Source organism: Falco naumanni, chromosome 15, assembly GCF_017639655.2.
Source record: "Falco naumanni isolate bFalNau1 chromosome 15, bFalNau1.pat, whole genome shotgun sequence".
Lineage (NCBI taxonomy): Eukaryota > Metazoa > Chordata > Aves > Falconiformes > Falconidae > Falco > Falco naumanni.
In genome coordinates this window covers 10,897,355-10,917,097 of record NC_054068.1, presented here as the reverse complement: position 1 = coordinate 10,917,097, position 19,743 = coordinate 10,897,355, and the positions used below count along the sequence as shown (strand labels likewise).

The window sequence follows — 19,743 nt, the reverse complement described above, 5'->3', positions numbered from 1 at the left end:
GTGAGGTGAGGTGAGGAGGGGGGCGGCGGGCTTGTCCCGGCGAGGGGCTGACAGGGCCCGCCCGGGACGGGCCCCGGCTGCGAGGGGAGCGGGGGTGAGGGAGGGCCATGCAGAAGGAGAGGGGAGAAGGCAAAAAAAATCAATGGGCCAGTATGTTATAAGTGCTCGAAATCATGAGGCTTCGCATCACGTTGTGTTGCGGTCAGGTGCGGTGTCCTTCCGCGGCAGAGCGGTGTGTGATGGAGGTCCCCGTGGCACCTGCCAGGCACTGTGTGCCTCTCCCGCTCAGGATTGCTACTGGAGAAACTGCAGAAGTCAACACTGCTGTTAAATGGATTTATTTGGGAATTAGGTAAACCGCATAAAAATTATCTCAAATTGATCCCTTATTGTTATGGTGCTGCTGGCTTTGGGAATTGTTCGGAAAGAGGCCTGGTCTGCGATGGCTTTGCTGTGCGAGTTTAAATGGGTTGATTATTATTTCTCAGGCTTCATGCGTGTTTTGTAGAGAAAAGTTTGCTGTGCAATACATTGTTATTTTCAAATCCTATTTCCACAGAAATAGTCTTCTGTAAATCCTGTCTTTCTTAGTAGAAGGTGATTATATTTTATTTCCAAGGCTTATTTAGAATCTTACATTTTAAATGGAAGAAGCATTTAATAATGTGCAGAAATGTCTGGCAAAAAAACAAGGTAAAGTGTAATACTAGGAGAGTAGTTAAAAGTTGTTGGAATATATGTAAGCAAAATTTTGTCTACAGGGCTAGGCATCCAATCATCTGGCTGCAATTCCCCCCCCCCCCCCCCCCCGAAGAAAAAAACCCAAACCCACACACTTGGATATGATACTAATAAAGTGAAAATAACAGTAATTTCCACCAGTTTCAGTGCTGCTAATCAGAAAACTCTGTGGGAAGAAGTGAAATTGTCAATTTATTGGACACCTTCTAGCCACAAGCTAGAAATAGTCCTCAAGTAGCGTCTGCGGGGAGCTGCCTAGGAGCAATCTGTGGCTTTGTTTCCTTCTCCATAACAGATGGTTGCTGGCAGACAGGGCTTCTCATCAGTGCGTTTCCTCCGAACTTTTCTGATTCTTGCATGTTTACTAAGTATGTCTCTTCCTAGTAAATTTAGTTCTCAAATTAAGAGATACCTGGGAAATACTTGGAAAAACACCAGGGAACAGAAGGCTGTCATATTGTTGGCTCCTTCAAGAAAGAGGAGTGTTGGAGTATTCTTTGTACTGGAAGAGTGCAGTTAAGGGCTGGAGAAGGTACCATTGTTGTTGTTTTTAACTAAATGTTAAATGAAATGCTGATTTTTAAAAAAGATTAAAAAGACTAATGAGTTTTCAACAAGTTTTTGATTGGAAGGAAGTATAGGTATGAAGTGGAAAGACTGAGTGTAAAGGAAGTCAGAAGGAGCTGAAGAGGAGAGGAATGAGAAATTAAAATAGTGGGATGGATTTTCCTTCCTCCCAGGCCAGAATCTGAGGTTACACCTCAAAAGTAATCCAAAAAAGCCCACAAAATGCCTCTGGTTTTTTGTTTTTGTGTTGTTTGGGGGATTTTTAATGAATGAAGAGAGAGAGATATTAACACGCACAAACAGACATGTATTTCTAAGGATACTGGTACTTCCTATCTTTGGGAAGCAGGGTGGTGATTCTGGAGCTTTTCAGCTGCCAGCAGCCCTCCAGGAGTTCAAGTGTTGCTCTTGTGCTGAGGTTGTGTTTCTTAGCCAGCGCAGAGCAGTGCTGAGGACTGTTTTAGGAAGAAGCAATCCATTCAGGAGTTGCTAAGGCAAACATTACCACTCACACTTGAGTCTTGTTGCATGTGCAGCCCAGGCCTGTCCAAAAAGAAATCTAGAATCCCTGGTGAGCTATTGACCTTTTTCACCTGCAAACTGTTCTGCTCTCTGGAAACCGCTCTGCTCTCAAAGCCACATACCTTGCAGTTCTGGGTCATAGAAGAGCATGATGTGGTGCTACATCATAACAATCTCCCACTCTGATGAAAAGCTGGCAAATTATATTGCACTAGCTGATGGCCATCCACCAGAACTTTTTCTAATAGTGCTATGTGTTTTACCAACGTGCAGTTTTACCAAAACAGATCCCAAAACTACAGAAGCCATGCTGACTAAAGCATGCTGTATTCATAGGCAGATTTTATTTTCTACAGACCTGGTCTTACAGTTCGATACAATGCATTGACCATGTTCCTTCACACTGTCAGGTGGTGCCCAGATCTGCGCCATATTTTGTTATCCTAGTGATTTAATTGCATTCAGTGGATCTGTGCAGAATTTGGTTCTGTCAACACTGATGGTTGAGTTACACATAATAAGCATATTTTTTTTAACACATAACTGTCTCTGAAGATCAGACACTTCATTTGAAATTTATTATAGATTAAGTTTATAGATTAAGAGCATAAAGGCACAGAAGACTGGTAAGAATCCTGGCCTTAAAGCTAATATGTCTTAACCAGATGGTGGGAATTTAAGACAGACTGAGAAATAAATAGGGAGTTCACACTTCTTAATATGAACAGGGTATGAAAACGTTCAATTCGGCAGAAGTGCATAATAGCCAATGAATAATAAAGAGGAAACTCTTAAGGACTAGAAGATATGTAGTGTAGAAATCGATTCTGACATTGTACAGTAAGATTACTTTCCTGAATGCTTACTGAATATCTGTTTTTATTTTGTGAATTCTAAATACTTCGAAAGATGGTAGTGTAATTAACTATTCTGAAAAATCATATGTAAATCAGCATAGAATAGATGTATTCAGTTATATTTATGATTTTTCTATTGATATTACATATGTGTGGTAAATGGTACCTATAGCAAACCTTACTTGCCAGTGGTTCCAAATAAGAATTGGGGACCGGGCAGCATAAAAATGCAATCACTGCTAAACTTAACTCAAATGCTTCCTGAATCATCTATTTAGGTATATGATGGAATAAAAAAAACTTTTGCTTTGAGTTATTTGTTCAGAAGTAGCAGGAGTGGGCTTGGACCAGTGGTTTGTAAATCTTCAGACATAAGGAGGCCTCAAATGTCATGGAGTTAGTCCTTCGCAATTAGAGATCAGCATGCTTTTATGGTTGGAGTCAATGATCATAATGGTCTTTTCCAACTTAAATGTTTCTATGATTCTATGTGAAAAGTGCTTTCCAAGACCTCCATTGAATAGGAAGGGAAGGAAACCAGTGCACTGTTTAAACAAAATATTTAACAATGTTGTTTAGAGAGAGAGGAAACCAGCTTTGAAATTTATTATGAGTGCAACTTGATGTTGTGGGCTGTAAGAGGAAGAAATCATTAGCTCGGGGAAAAAAGCAGCACTGGCACAATAGTCCTGTGCAAATGTTAATAAGGATGTGCGTATCAGCAAGGTGTGGGGTAAGATTAGGAGGATGAATGTTAGTAATAAAATCCCTTGAGAGTGCATTGTCTTGTTAAAGGAAAAAGCTAATTTACAGGATGTTGTTGTTTCTGTTGATCAGGTAGAGATAGGTTTAGGAAAAGGAAATGCAGGTAAAACCAGGGTGATTTTGGAACACAGACTTGATCACTAATGTCCTATTGTATCAGGAGTGATTTTCCCTTTGTGGTTACTAATTTCTGTGAATATTGTAGTGATAATATGTTGAAGTAGAGGAGGAACAGCAGTAGTGTTGCATTAAATTTGGACCGTGTATTTGCAGTGGGAGGGTAAGAATGAAAATGCAGGTTTAGATCTAGATATGTTATACAGTTTGTACAGTATGTCACAGTCCTCGTGGCTTGTAGCCTAACTTGCTCTTGCTGTCTGAATGTTTGACAATTCAGGCATACACATAGGCAAATAAGATTTCTAAAAATACATTTCACAAATCATCCATTCCAGCTGTCAGGATGAGAACAGTCCTTTTGTCCCGCAGCCTAGCACAACTAAAATTCTATTTCAGACAAGTGAAATTTAGTTATTTGCTGCCTGACAGGAAAACTGCTGACCTATGCTTTATACCTCTCAGTAAATCAGGTTGTGTCCAACCTGAGGCTTAAAATGAGAATTGGGCTTTTGCCCAGCTTCTTGGTAAACAGTACCAAATGGCAAAATAAATGTGTGGTTAGAGCCCCCAGCCTGCAGTTTGGAAAAATTCTTGCCCGTTACCTCCACAGGGCAAGTCTCATTTTGGAAAGAGTGAACATGGCTATATATGGCCACCTAAAAATAAAAATAGGGACAATCACTTTTTCCTGTCAGACAGATCAAAGATCCAGGTCACCTTAAAAAATCCTAGGCTGCAAGCCAATGATAGTGGCTATAGGGGGAAAAAAATATTTAAATTTATTTATTTATAAATCTCGTAATCCTACATGGATCAGTCCAGTTTTGATCGAAGTGAATGGAGACCATTGACTTCAATTAACGCTGGATGTGTCCCATGACCTTCTAGTTTATATATTTAGACTCCCCATATTAATCTTCTCTTCTACATGTCTGATGTCATCACCATTATTATAAGCAGAAATGGTCACTTGATTGACAGCAAATAACCTTTCAAAAAATTAGCCAACAAGTTAGAATGTTTTGTAAGAGTGACGTATGATCATGACTGCCTGCAGTCCAGTTTTGTTTACAGACAGTGGAAAAATTTCAGATATTTCTAAGGTCAGCATCCCTAGTCCAGAGATGAAGAAGATGTGTTTGTTTTTAAATTGCTGTCCTGCTTAAAAAAATGTCTTCCAGTTGTGCTGAAATGGAGGACTAGACTGAAATAAATTCTTTGCCTGTTGCAACCAGCTAGATGGGCACAGGAATGGAGTACTCCAATTGCATGCACAAAATGGTCATTGGCATTCCATATTTTTGCTTTAGGAAGTCAACTACTTCAACATATGTATAATTTTTTTTTAAATGTCTGGTGATTCAGATGTCTGGGATCTCATTTTGCTTGTTTTCTTGAAAACTTTGACAAAAAGGAATCGGCTTGCAAAACCACAAAAATGTACTCAGCCAGCTGTGGTAAAATAGTTTGCATGGCCATCCAAATACGGGAGAAGTTCTTATATTTAAAACATTTATTCTGATGAGTTGCAAATTATTATGAATTCGTTATTATTCAGCCATGAGCAGTTGGCTTAGAACAGTTCAAAGTATGCAGCAAATATGGAGGTGTTGAGAGAATATTTGAGAGACAAAGAATTGTTGTTGACATTTTGTAATACTAGATCTTAGAAGATTTTTATGAAACAGATGTGCTGTAAATGTGTGAATGAGAACTAGACTGATTTTTTTATATTTTTTTTACTCAGAAATAAATATGGCATTTAATTATAGTCCATTTTAAGGTTGTGACTAAGAGTAAAATGTAGTTCTGTAATTAACCTAACTTATTAATAAGATATTTAGGGCTTCTAATATAATCGAGTCTAAATACTATTCAAGAAGTGAAATAAAATCTAGAATTAATTCTGGAACATTTATAAGCAGGTATACTTCTACTAAATGTTTGAAATTAGAGGCTACCTGACAAATTATGTTTTGGTTTTTTGACTTGTACAACTGGTTGCATTAAGGTGTTATGTTGTTTCAGATAACAGAATTTGACTTTTTTAGTAAGTGTCTTACAGTGGACATATAATTCTTCTTTTAATAGTCTATTCTAAACATGTTACCATATGAATGGTGAATTTTAGATAATTATTTTAACCTATGTTTATATATATATATATATACACAAATTTACCTATGTTTATAAATATATATAAATATTTGAAGCGGTCTAGAAAGAAGCTGAAACAGTAGTTTTATAAAATGTCCACATGATAGTTCCTGCAACACAGGATTGTTGGAGTGGGACTGCACAGGGGACCAAATGCTATTGCATTGCCTTAGTTTCTGTTAGGGCACTGTAACAAAGGCGACTTAATTTCAACTGCCTTAGTGGTACTGTTACTACCTTTTGCCTACACAGATTATTTTGCATTGTGGAAAACTGACAAATAAGAAGTAATTTTGTAATGGAGAACATGGAATTATGAAAGTAGGTCGAACAGAAGGATAAGAGAAACATGTAAGCCGATATCTCGTGGTTTAAACTTTGATAAATTACTTAGGAACATACGGAGAAGTGTAATAGATAAAGCTGCGATCTGATGCAGGCATGACACATGAATGAACTAGTTGTTTCTCTAGAGTTTCTTGATTAATTACAGAAATATTCAAAGGTCCCGACTGGGATTGGGATTTAAGTAATCCACTTACAGGAAGGCGTTTCTCAGGAACAACAAAATATGAGACTGACAAAGCTTCCTTTGTAAATGACTCTTGCTAAAACTCTCAATATAGAGCCTGTTTTGGGTGTCCTATCCAAACCAGTCCAGGTCTCCTGGTGACATCATGAAACGTGAGATGTTTATGAACTAGACTTTGGCCACAATGGAGATTTGGCCACTTGTCTGTCCTGTGCTTTAGAAGATATTCAGGATGTTGACAGAGAAGAGTGGGACGTATCTACTAAAACTTGGCAGCCCAGTCTCATCTGTTTTTCCAAAGGACCAGTGCAGCTAGCAATGCTTGATTGGCTGAGTACCATTTTCCTCTGGCTCCAACAGGAAAGCCAGCATAGCTGACCTCAGTGGTTGGTCTCAGGTTCTTGATTTGTTTAGTCAGCTTCTAGTGCTTTCATACTTCCTTTGTAACTGCTGCCCAGAGTGTATTTGGTTTGCTTGCATTGTGGTCCACCACCTGGGGCTGGTTCTCCATGATAAATCATGATAAAACCATCAGGTTTGAGCAGCTCACTCTCCTCATCACTAAAGCTGATGGTGCAGTGCCTGGTGATTCTTTCTTTGTTTGCTTACTTTTTAAACTTCCTCAGCCAAAATGGTATACAACTGGCTGTGTTATTAGGTGCAAATATCCTGCACAGCTGGACACATGCCAAGGATGCAGGAGCAGGTTTCACAGTGTTTATGGTTCACTTTACTGTTGTATTTTTCACAGCCCAGAAATTCCTTGGTATTCATTTGCTTGGAGTTTAAGGGCTACCAGAAGTTATTTCTCTAATTTTAGATCCTTCACCGTCTTCCAAATACGCTAGGGCATCTAAGGCAGATAGATGCCCTTTATGTCTGAGCGAGCCCATTAAAGGTGCTTTCTGCATCCCCTGTCTCAATTTCTACATCCTCCTTGTTTCAAGAGGCACATGCGAACCTCTTTACTGTTGTTTGGCTCCAAAGGTCCTGATTCATATGTCATTAATATAAATTGTGTATAGCTTTGTTGACATTGATAGTTGTGGTTCCCAGCTCTTTTGCATGACATCTTATCAATTGCATTATCGTAAAAGGAAGAATAAAAAGCTACCTAGTCTGTATCAGACTATCAAATCACAGTTCTCGCTGGTGTGAGAGGCAGGAAACAAAACAGTCCCACAAAGAATTGCACATATGTAGTGTGCAAGTGTGCAACTCGTGTGAGTTGTCATATCTGTCAGCGTGAGGGACCATGAGACAACAGCCCCGTGGTAGCAACTGTCTACTGAGGTTTGAGGGGAAGAAAGATTTTCACAGTTTGTGTGTGCACTGCTAAATAATTCAAAGAGTCAGATAAACAGTACCTACAGGTGCGTTACTGCTTTTATTTCACACTGATGAATCAAGATACTATAACCCACATAGATCCTTTTAGGCACACAACGTCAAGCCAACAGTTACTAAAAGATAATGGAGTAAGTAATGCAGTCCGTAGGCCACACAAATTCTATATATCAGTTGTTTTCTGTTCTTTGATTTTGCATGTATTAGTTTTCTTTTGGAACCCCGAGAGTTAAGAGTGAGGAAATGATATGATATAGATCTTTCAAAGTAAAGCTTTGCTAGTGGCACTGAACATCAACGCGCTGTGTGTGTGTGTATATATATATATATATATACACACATATATATATATACATACATACATATATACATATATATATATATATATGTCAAGGATCTTTGTAACTCCAGGAGTTGGAAGATGAGGAAGCAATAAACAGTAGGACAGAGAGTATACTCCTTTTCCTTTTTAATGGGAGAATATTTCAGACATGGTGATGTAGTTGACATGCTCAGTTTAGCATAAAAGAAAAAGAAGAAAAGAGATTGAAATGCATAGTTATATAGGAAATAAAAAACCTAATTAGTAAGGGAACCTATTGCAAATTTATCACAATAAAGTAGCTTATGCTTAGCTTCCTCTAAGTAACGTAAATACATTGTGCCTTAATATGAAATAAAAGTAATATAGAATGATAAACCCATCATTTTTCATATTTAACTAATGCTAGGTGTAATCAGTTCATATCTAGCTCAAAGACAACCTTAAAACATGCCAAGAAATGCATATGTACATGCACAGGTACACACACATATTTGTCTTAACTTTAATTGTTAAAACAGATATTGTGAGGAATAAATGAATTGCCTGTTTTTACAAAGATTGATATGATAAAAATACACAGAGTTGATTTGTCATATTTACCTTTGTTTCTCACTATACCAAAAATGACAAATAGAAGACGGTAAATAAACTGCAGTAGCATCAAGGCTTATAAATAGCATTCTAAGTTGGGGACACAATGCAGATTAAATATTTTTTGTTCTGTACAAATCTGGAGACAATTATGTCCTGTCATAGAGATATCAGATAATAATCATAAAAGTAGTGAAAAAACTTCTATTATTGTGCTCTTAAATTAAAATGTACAACACACATCTATCCCCCAATCTGCTCAATATTGTTTTTAGAGAACAAATAATCTGGAGAGTTATTTAGGTAACGTGATTTGCTATTTCCTGGAATAATTGTCCACAAGCATGTGAGCTTGACCCCTGTGCCAGCTAACAAACTCTATACTATGTACACAGGGTGACCCCAGTGATGGTTTCAGAAAATTAGGATTTGGGGATTAGACACATTTGTCCCTGACAGGAGTTGCGTTTTTCTCTTCATATAGATAAAATAACATACTGACACTCTCTAGGGTTGCTAATTTTGGCTTTCTGATTGCAAGTTCCATGCAGCTTCATGTTTTGCTTTGTCTCACAATTCTAGGAGTGGTGGTTTCCAGAGAAAACCAGACTCATAATACTTTGGGACACTCTCTGTCATGGTTTTTGTGCCTGTAGAATTGGCAAACCAGCACAGGACATAATAAGAATGAAGTCCAATCTGTAGTGGTTGTATACCATGTTTTTAAGAGTGTGTAATCATTTTTCTGAAAATACATAAACAGAAATCTTTGTAAAGCTAATTTCTCCAGTTGTACAACAGTATACATATAATTTGGGGGTTTCCAGCTATAACGATAGTAGCAGTAACAAAAGATATTTATAGCCTGATAGCTTTGGGTCATGTTTTTACTTAATGATTTTAAAAATCATGGTGCTGATCTTGCAGTGACATCCATTTACACATAGATCTTACTGAAGGCCCAGGACCTGCCAATAATATGTTTCCATTCTGTGTCTAATTGCACTGCCATTTTACAAAAAATAAATGTGGGCATTTGTTTCAAGGTCAGCAATTTATGAGTTAAGAGTAATATTTGTAAATATCCTCCAAATAAAATTCAACAGGAATCTGAAAACCTCAAAAATGCAAAGATCTAGAGAGTTCTCTCCCTGCAAAACCATATGGTAGCACGAAGGATGAGGTACAAAGTTGTATCTGTAATTTAAGAGCCTGCAATTATTTGCATTGTAGTCATTTGTGCCCTCTGTATGATCATACCCTTTTAAATGCAAGGATCCTGATAATACACATAAGCAAAAAAATACAGGCAGGTATTTTAAACAGAACCTGTAGAAAGAACAACATTCACATGTAGATCTTTTTTAGAAGATTCAGTCTACAGAACTGGATTCTAAAGATACTGGCAAAAGAATCAGGCTCATCTGATACGCACGGGAAAAAATGTCAACCCGAAGGGTAGACACCTTCTAAAACAAAGTCTACATTACCAGAGAACTTCCTTGAACTGAAATAGGCTGCAAGATGGGCTGATTCCTTAAAATATTAATAGTAAATTTTGATGAGATATTCTCATATTGCTTTCACTGATGCAAATTCATTAAACTGCAGTGATAATAAATCTTGAGAGATTAAGTTTATAAATTAATATCAAGGGATTGGTTTTGGTTTTTTTTAACACCCCAAGATCTGTTTGGCATGTAGCTGAACAATCCTTTCTCTTTGCTGACAGCCTGGTTTACGTTATGGATGATGTGCTGCTGTACACCAAATGGCATTGTCCAATTGAGTTTTATTTTTAGGCATCTTTGTAGCAGATGCAGACTGGCACATCACTGCTTACTCCAGTGGTGTGTGTTACATTCCCAGCAGGAGCCCCACTGAGAGGGGAGGAAGGAAACTAGTTGCAGAAATGATAGCAGTGCGAAGTACAAGTCTCAAAACTCTGCTTTAGTGGGTCAGCTGCCAAGAATTACATGTGAATGGTACTTTAAAGCTGTCTTTGCTTCCCACTGGGGACTTGACTTACAACTGAAAAATTGTACGTAGGGAATTTGCTAGGGCTTTGAATTAATATGCACATGACCAAAACAGTTAAAGTCACCTCCTATTTGATACTGCAAATTCCTAATCCTCAGACGTGTATGCTATTCACTGCAGCAATGATGAACATTTAAAGTAGTAAGCATATTTTAAAGAATATATTCCGAGAGCTTGATTCCGCTGCTTTTAAGATGAGCAGCAATCTTTGTGTAAAACTTAACAGGAGTAGATCAGAGCCTATGACTGCAAAAAATTTTTTTTTCTAGAAACCAAAGTAACTTAAATGTCTGTATTAAACCATTTCCACTGTGAAAAGTACTTTTAATCTGTAAGTACATAGCATTTTCTCTAAATAGTATGCTTTAAGACCTTTCCTCTCTATAGTATATATGCAAAATAAGTACGATAGGCAATATTTCTATAATAATTACATGTAATTAAGATAATAATATTTAATTAATGCTAATATAATTAATAATAAATACAATAATTACCTGAAAAAGTAATAGTTATGGTAACTGACAGAATTCCACTACCATCAAAATTAATTTTCCATTTTTTCAGCGGAACCCTATTTTACCTAACTGATTGGCTCATCTTATAAAAACAAGAGACAATGATGGCTGGATCACAGACCTGCAAACCAGGCTTGTGCAACAGTTTCCTCTATGAACTTGGCAAGTGCTTTTGATGTGACTGTGTCAAAAAGTAGACATAATTTAACAACTTTGCTATCCTTTTACCTGAAAAAGAAACCTGTTTGCTTTCTTTTTAGATAAGTGTTTTTCCTGCCAGTTTGTCTTATTAGCAGTTATGAAAGGGTGAGCTTCCTGGCCATTGCATCATTAGCAGAATTATTAATTGTGCTTCCTGCATTTCTATGCATTTTCATAGTGAAGTTAGGAATAGAAACTTTTAATATTAAATGGGCCAGGCTGACAACTAGTAAATAAATAGGTCATTACTGAAATTGTATATGTAATGTAATATAAAAATCAGAGGAGGCATCATTGCTGTTCTTCCAGTCACCATTCAGAGTAAAAATCTAATTTCAGTTTCTCTGCTTGTAAAGGGAAAGAAATGCTTAATTGCAAGAGACTGGGTGACATTTATATGTAATGTCTAAAAATATTTGAGAAGGAATTTACCTGTCAGTATTGATTACAAAAAAAAAAGGCAAAAAAAGCTTTCTGCATACAGTTGGCTTCCCAGAATACACAAAATGAATGCGTGGGCTCAGAGCTGTTTTTGTGTACCCACTGGAACCTGGATAACTGCAAGCCATCATCATGCAGTCTTCCTGACTACACAGAAATCTCAGCTGCTTTTGACAGGAGCAGCCCCACCATGCCCTCAGCCTCAGAGATCACTGCTGCTTGCTCTGTACATGTGGTACTGTTCTTGATGCTATATACTAAGCCAGATGGTGTGGCTTGAATAACAGTCTTCTGCTGTGTATGATGGTTTTTTGCCAGAGGTCTTCTGGAAAAGAGGAAGATCTTCGCATGGACACTAAACTGGAGTCCAAGGAAGCAATCTGATGCTCCATACTGTCATCTGCAGCCTGAAAACAACTATTGCATGGGGCCTGATTTTATTGCCATTGAAGTCAATGGTGTCTCAACATTTTCAGTTGCGTTCCTATATTAATGTCTGTGGCACAATTGGCAATTGACCAGGAAATTTTAGCCTCAGGTGAGACATATATATATGAAGTTATTTTGTACTATTCAAGTAAGTGTTCTTGACCACCATTAAAAGCTCTGGTTTCTGTATTAGTGAACATTACTGAAAATTCATAGTTCTTTGCTCATTATTCAAAAGAATACCCTTGCCTTCTGTAGTAGTTGATATAACATAATGGTAAATTTTAAACTTATTTCCTGCCTTGTTAAAATCCATTGCGTATATAGGAACTGTACCCAAGAAGAAAGTGTTCCTATGCTACCAAAACAGATTTAAATCTGGTAGCCAGTAATTGTTTCATATAACAAAAAATAGCAGTCTTTGTTAGAAACAAAGCCTTTTAGAGACATGGTGACTTGGTAGCTTTAGCAAAACAATAGTTAACTGAACAGGAGAGATTTTTTCTGTGCCGATATAAGTGATATAGTGTCGCAATTTGTAAATTCTGGAAACATATCTTCTACAAATAACTGTTAAAACAACTATACACCTCTCTCAAGTGTAGGATTCTGCTGTTTAGTTTGGCTTCCATGATCATATAAACAGTAGTACCTGTGCACCTCTCAAAAGAAATGCACAGTTTAACTACACATGCATCTTAGTGGAGACAAGAGACCCAAATGTGACAAAAAAAGAAATTGCTCTCATCTTATGCAGTTTGATTAAAGCTTTAGGCATAGAGCTTTTTAAATGACAAATGCTCAATGAAATAATATTATGTCTTTATACTCCAGAGCACTATTAATCTGAGGTTTCAGGACTTTAAGAAATGTTAATTAACTAGTTACCATTCATGTGAAGTGTTAGCATTACAGTCATTTTGTGGGCTGATAAGTGAAGCACAGAAATACTAGATTCTTCAGAAAAGATGAGACTGCGGTTCTCTTCCATGTGTATTCCCTATCAGGTATTTACAGAGATGTGAGCTGCTTATGCAGTAGTGATCTCCATGGATCTTCCATCAAGTTAGCCCAAAATGAGCTGGAACAATTTTGGGAGAGACTACAAACAACTTCAGTCATACCCAAGCAGGATGTTAATGCAGCCTGAAGCTTTATGTTGGACACTTGGGAGGCCAAATATGACAGCTAAGAAGCCAAGCAGTGTTCTTAAGGGTTTGAAGCAGTTGCAGATTCAAGGAAGGAACAGAGACACTGTTGGCTGTTCTGCAGGAAGGTAAAAGTTTGCATCACTAATTTTTTTTTCTTATCCCTGCACCTCCCCCCACCCCCCACCCCCCCCCCAAAAAAAAAAAAAAGATGCCTGCTATAACTAGGGTAAATGACGTGCAAATTAGGAAGCCACTGTTAGGTCTATTGAAATGCATCTCTGCACAGGCTTGCTAAAATCTATTTGTGATTTCAGTATAGTTAAAGAATATGATCACCACGGAATAAGATTCACAATAGGATTTTTGCACAGTGTGGGTATAGGAATAGTTCAACTATATACATTTAGCCTAATGTCTTGTTTCCAACAGAAGCCATCAGCAGAGGATTTGGAGGAAGGTGTAGAAGACCCATAGGCAAGGAATAATCTGTTGTACATATTAGATTTCAACTTAATCTTAAATCTGTTTTGAAAGTTAAAAACATGAAGCATGAAGCTTTCATATACTTCCCACATTTTTTTCTCCAAAATCACTACTTTTGAGTATTACTGGTAACAATTTAACTGCTGAATCTCTTTTTGAATCTTGTGAAATTGTTGGTCTTGAGGATTTCCCTTAACAGTAAGTTCTGTAATATAATTACATAGAATCATAGAACCACAGAATGATTTAGGTTGGAAGGGACCTTAAAGATCATCTAGTTCAAGCCCCCCCCTGCCATGGGCAGGGACACCTTCCACTAGATATGCTTGTATTATTATTGTTATTTTTGCATTTCACAACATTCCTCTTGTTTTCCTGTTACAGGACAGCAAGAACTGAAATTCAAAGTCTACCTTTTCTGTAATATTCTGTAATTTTTATGGGTTTATGGGGTTTTTTTTATTCACAGGCCTTTCAGGCCTGATTCATTTAAAGGGTAAAACCAAAACATCCTTCCATTGGCCTTTTCCCTGGCCCAGGTTATTCTTCTCATCCTTCTTTTAATTTCACCTGTAGTTTCCTTTCTTGAGATCTTTGCAGCCTGTACCATTACATTTCCTTCCAGATGAAGATACCAATATTGATTTCTCTAACATTCTTCATCTTATTATCACTGTTCTTATGCATCCCAACATTTTGTTTGCTTCCTTTGACCACAGCTAAACATGACCTCAGTCTGTTTTCTAAGCTGATGAACTTTTTCAGAATGGTCAGAATCTCTTCTTTCCTTCCATGGCACAATACTTTGTAGTTATCAAAACTAAGTTCTGCGTGCTATCAGTCTGCCCATATGATGCTATCTAATTGGGTCTTTCTTTTGAAATTCTTTCTAGTCCTCTTTAACCTGTCACCTACAGATTTTGCTGCTCCCTTTTCAGATCTTTGCTTTCTTTCCAGATCAGTAATTAATACATGAAATCATAGAGAACTATTATTTTACTTAGTAAAATTGCTAATTGTAATATAAAAAGCTCTAGTTTGACAATTTTTGTTTCTCTGAGAAAGTTAGCCCATTTCCTACTTGTGTTTTAAACTCTTATTGCCATTATCCATTTTAGAATGCCAAGTAATTAAAATATGGTGTCTTAATGCTCATTTATACTCTGGCTCCCTTTTCTATAGATGAAAAGCTATCTGTAATAGTAAGAAACTTACAGAAAATATCTCTATTATGGACCATGCCTCTGGCATAATTGGAATTTTTCTTCCCTATCATAGTACAATTTATATTCTTCGGTTGCCTGTGTTATGGAGGTTTTGGCCCACACAATTATTTCTTAATAGGAGAAAGATGCCATATTTAAAAAAATATAATTTCACCTCTGGCATAACTGGAATTTTTTTTCCCGATCATAGTACAATTTATATTCTTTGGATGCCTGTGTTATGGGGGTTTTGGCCCACACAATTATTTCTTAATAGGAGAAAGATGCCGTATTTAAAAAAATATAATTTCAAACATTTGAAACTTGAGGTTTACATCTATATAAAAAATAATTTGGTGCTTTGGACAAATCTCTAGTATTTTAAGGGAGACATCTTTCAAAAATGTAGATTATTAACAGACCGCCCCCCCAGTGAAACTACAGAATTTCCCTTTACCTTCAATGGGTGAAGAGACGGGCCACCACCGATAGCGTTCAAAAGCACTGCCCCTATGCGTAATCATCAAAACAATTTCTGTTCATAATTTTTTTCCAGAACGATTATGTTTATGTGACATCATTATGGAAGGAGTTTAAAACAAGGTAGTAACCATTTTGCAATTCCTTGTGAAGGACAGGGGGAAGACTGTAGAACCGCATACAGATACCGAATACTCAGTGCAGTATTGCCATCTGTTGGTAACTGCTTAGCAAAGCTGCAGAACTGCTACAAGGCCTTGGATGATGAACCAACACACCGACTTGCTGTATATTATTACTGTTTTCTGCTTCTAAAAGGCTGAGTTTCCTTGGCAGGGCATTTGCCCTGTACTGCTGCATTGCTGGGGAACTGACTGGACAAGACAGGGGGCCTATGGCTCCCAGCTCTGGCCCAGATTGTTCAGACCCTCTTCCACATCTGAAGCTACTACCCAGAGCAAAGTCTGTGAAGACCAGGCAAGTCTATAGCAAGAATATTTAAGAATCCCCCCCCCCATCCGAGGGAGAAAGGGAAGGGAATGGAATCGGCAAAATTCCTCTGTGTGAGTTTTAAAACCTGTAAAACCTGTGACAGATAAAAAGCATATTAAAAACACAGTTCTACTTTCTAGCCAAGAAGTGTTTGCATATCATGAATCTAATCAACGGCAATACTTTTTACTACAAAAAATATGGCGCGAGACCTGGAATCAGGCGTGTGGAGTTCCAGTTTCAGCGACTTATTAGGAAACCCTCAGAGAACCATGTAGAGGTTCACTTTTTCAACACTGCCAAGCTGAGATGCTCTGCAGCAATTTTCAGGAGTGCCAAGAATCTGTACAGTGGATTCAAGATCTGATACTTCTGCACAAGACCCATATCCATGTTTCCTAAATATGCACATTCCAAAATTTTTTGTTATTAATGAACCAAAAATCCTTATGAGGTCTATATGAGCCATACAATTACTACAATCAAACAATTACTACATACAGAAACTAATTCCAACAGGCAAGCGGGAGACAAAACTCCCAGTAGTGGTGGGAGCCTTAAACAAAATAATCACCACATGGGAATGCTGCAATTGACCATCAAGAAAGACTTAGAAAGTATTCTGAAAAGACAAGCCCAGGAACAAAAATGGCAGGGCAGAAAAACCATGGATATAATGGAGACATTGATTTTACAATACACTGTATGCACATACTACCTCATGGCCCAAAGGAAACAGGTAACTGCTGTTTTCTGTTCTGTTTATGACCTGTATTGCTTCTCCCCTTGCAAGTTTCCTCCGCTGTTGCAGATGCCAGGTACCCTTTCATTCCCTCAAATTCTGAAGTGATTCACTTAGCAAAGTTAAATTCAAAGCAATTTCTTCCTGTCTATCCTTAGCATAAAGTTTGCTCTTTCTGTGCCAGACCTGAAGAAGAGTTTGTAACTGACTACCACAGTCTGAATAAGAAGCCACTCCTTTCTTAAAAATTTAGAGCACTTATATATATTAGAAATACTTTAAAATACAGGTATAGACAGCTCAGATATTGCAGAATTAGTGCACTGATACAGTCAGTCCTGACAGATTGCTATGTGCTTTTTCCCTGAAGCCTGCTCCAGTCTCGTAAAAAGTACATTTATTTGCTGATTTGTGTGAGCCCTATTCCACCCAATTCACTGAAGTTAGTGTGCATTTGGGTTTCTCTCACTGCTGCAACCAAATGCAGATGGATGTTAAGCACTCTGCAAATGTGACTCCTTTTTTGTACTTGAAACCTGGGACTAGATTTGAAAGTCTGACCCCATTTCTTATTATCAGTCTTCAGAAGAATCTATTCCACTACTTTCTCTGCAGCCACTCAAGTATTTTGTTTCATTAGTGGAAAATGAAAGCAGGATTCAAGACTGTAGTTTTGCTTGCTTTCATATAATAAGTTAGTACAATGGATTTAAATGGAAGTGGAATTATATATGAAAATTTTTTATCATGCCAGAAAATTTCAATTAGGGGAAATTAGCCACTTGGTTCTTTCTGATAAATTAATCATAAGAGATTATCTATTAAATGTGCCACTTAACCTTTCTGGCATAAGTGCCTGAGGCAGTAGTATTTAGGCTCTCCACATTCATTTGGAAATATTAATTTCTATGCAGCTGTCTTCCAAAATGGAATTTTCACTTGTCTTTTTTATAAGTAGGTCATTGTGCAGCTGTTGTTAATAGAGGCTGGCATTTGTAAAATGGTAAATCCACCATTGTACCCTATCGGTCACAAAATTGATCTCCATCAGTTACAGAATATCCTTTACTAAAATGCCCTTTCTCAGCCCCAAAGAGTGTCATCCCTTGCTATGATAGCCTTTGGCCTTTTTGGAATGGGAATGTATTTCAGCTGGTTATTTTGCAAGACCTGAAGCACCACTATGTGCACACTACCTGTCTTCCATTAGTTTAAGGTTTTGCCTTGACTCTACGTTATCGCTTCCATTTACATTAGAGCTGCCTTAAAATTAATCTTGAGGGAAATTGGTATGACAGCTATCAGCTGTCAAAGAAACAGCTGTCTCAACTGCTGAACCTCCCAGGTCAAAATCCTCCTTCTACACTCTGCAATGAAATCAATTGGTCTTTTCAATGTAGACAAGGCCTTACTGTCCCCTGTAGTGGTCAGCTGTCACACAGCTTATGGAGAGACAAGCAGCTCCTGGAACAGCTACAAACTTTATCCTGTGGTCTTTAAAAGTCAGAATTAGGATGTTGGCCAGGCTGTCTTTCTCATATGTCATAAAATTTGCATAGCCTGAACTGTAGTTCTAGTTTGAACTTTAGAAATCTCCAAGGTGTGTATTCCCTGTATGTATCCTAGGGAACAAAGACAGGAAGTGAGAAAGTGCCACCAGAGGAGGAGGTCTAAGAACAGAAAATATGAATGGCAGATAATTTATAAACTTTAAGGTTAATGAAATGTGAGAAACATCTCAGAATCTTAGACTAAATGTTACACAAGAAAGTAAATGGAATTTACATTATATGAACAGCAAGCACATTAGTTACAGGTAACAAAATCAGTGTTTTAGAAAGTGGAACTGGTAGCAAGGCAGCAATGTTACAGTCACAGTTTGTCCGTACTGTAAACTAGAATTAATACTTTACTGAGTACTTTATTGATTACCTGAACCTATACATTCTTGCACAAATACAATTAAGTATGAGAAGAATTGTAGATTTGGGATGTGATGCCAACAAAATCCTGCTGACTTTGATTCTGGGTCCGATAAACTTGAAGATCGTCAAGGTTTCAGATCTGGAGGATTTGGAGACAATGCAAATAGTGCAAGAACTATGATAAAAAAAGACAAGGAAGGGGAAACAGAACTGAAGAGAGCTGTGTTGAAACTTGGACTGAGGCACAATTGGGCAGTTGTCCTGCATAAGGACGTGAGATTCAAATTTCATATGAAAAGGAGTAATTACAAGATTCACAATTGCAAAGTGACCAGAGCAGTAAAAAGCTACAGAGCTAGATGTGGTTCAGTAGTTCGGAAAGAAAGTGGAGAATTGAGGTGGCAGAAAAGAGAACTATAGTAATGAATGAGGATTTAAGAAAGGAATCCTCAAAAGACATTTTCACAGGTCATGTAACAAGAGTGAAATCCTGAATGTGAAGAGAGTAACACCTCAGATACCACCCAAGTTTTACAGTGGGCAGGACAAAGACAGGACAGGGGAATCGCTGATTTTGAAATAATAAGAGCAGAAAATTAGAAGCAAAATTGAGACATCATCACCATTTAAGAAAACAACAGGATAGCTGGAAGGACCTGCAAGATAAGTGAATCTAAGTTTGTACGTGGCAGACGCTTTGACTTGAAGCTAATTGGTGAAAAGAAGTGAAAGTGCTCTGAGAACAATTACTGTGGATAGCAGGAGAGAAACTCGGGAAGAATGTATGTAGGGGATCCCTGGATTTGGTAGAGATGTGGTGAGACCACTTTAATGAAATCCTGTTTGCCTTGATTTGAGAAACACCAGGCAGTTGGGTCAGGAGCATTTCATCGCTATCAAATGCTATCAGTAAGGTTAACATTTTAAAAAAGGATATTTGTTCTCTCTGTGTGACTAATATGAAATGTTTATTAAGCCAGAGAACTTTACATCCTGGGTTATAGTGTGACTGTGAACAGGAGCCTAGGATTATTGAGGGCTTTATCCTAAAGGCCTTGAAAAGGAAGGAAAATGTGTAAAGTTTACATGGCAGTGTGCAAGATGACCTAAGT

The 19,743-nt window shown here is 37.6% G+C and overlaps 1 long non-coding RNA gene across 1 annotated transcript; it reads left to right on the top strand.

Annotated features, from left to right (window-relative positions):
- The first annotated feature begins 50 nt into the window (after positions 1 to 50).
- LOC121097897 lies at positions 51 to 16,835 on the top strand. The gene is made up of 4 exons (XR_005831118.1): positions 51 to 352; positions 12,043 to 12,262; positions 13,161 to 13,429; positions 15,549 to 16,835. It is a non-coding gene; the product is annotated as an uncharacterized LOC121097897 (long non-coding RNA).
- Positions 16,836 to 19,743: the final 2,908 nt, after the last annotated feature.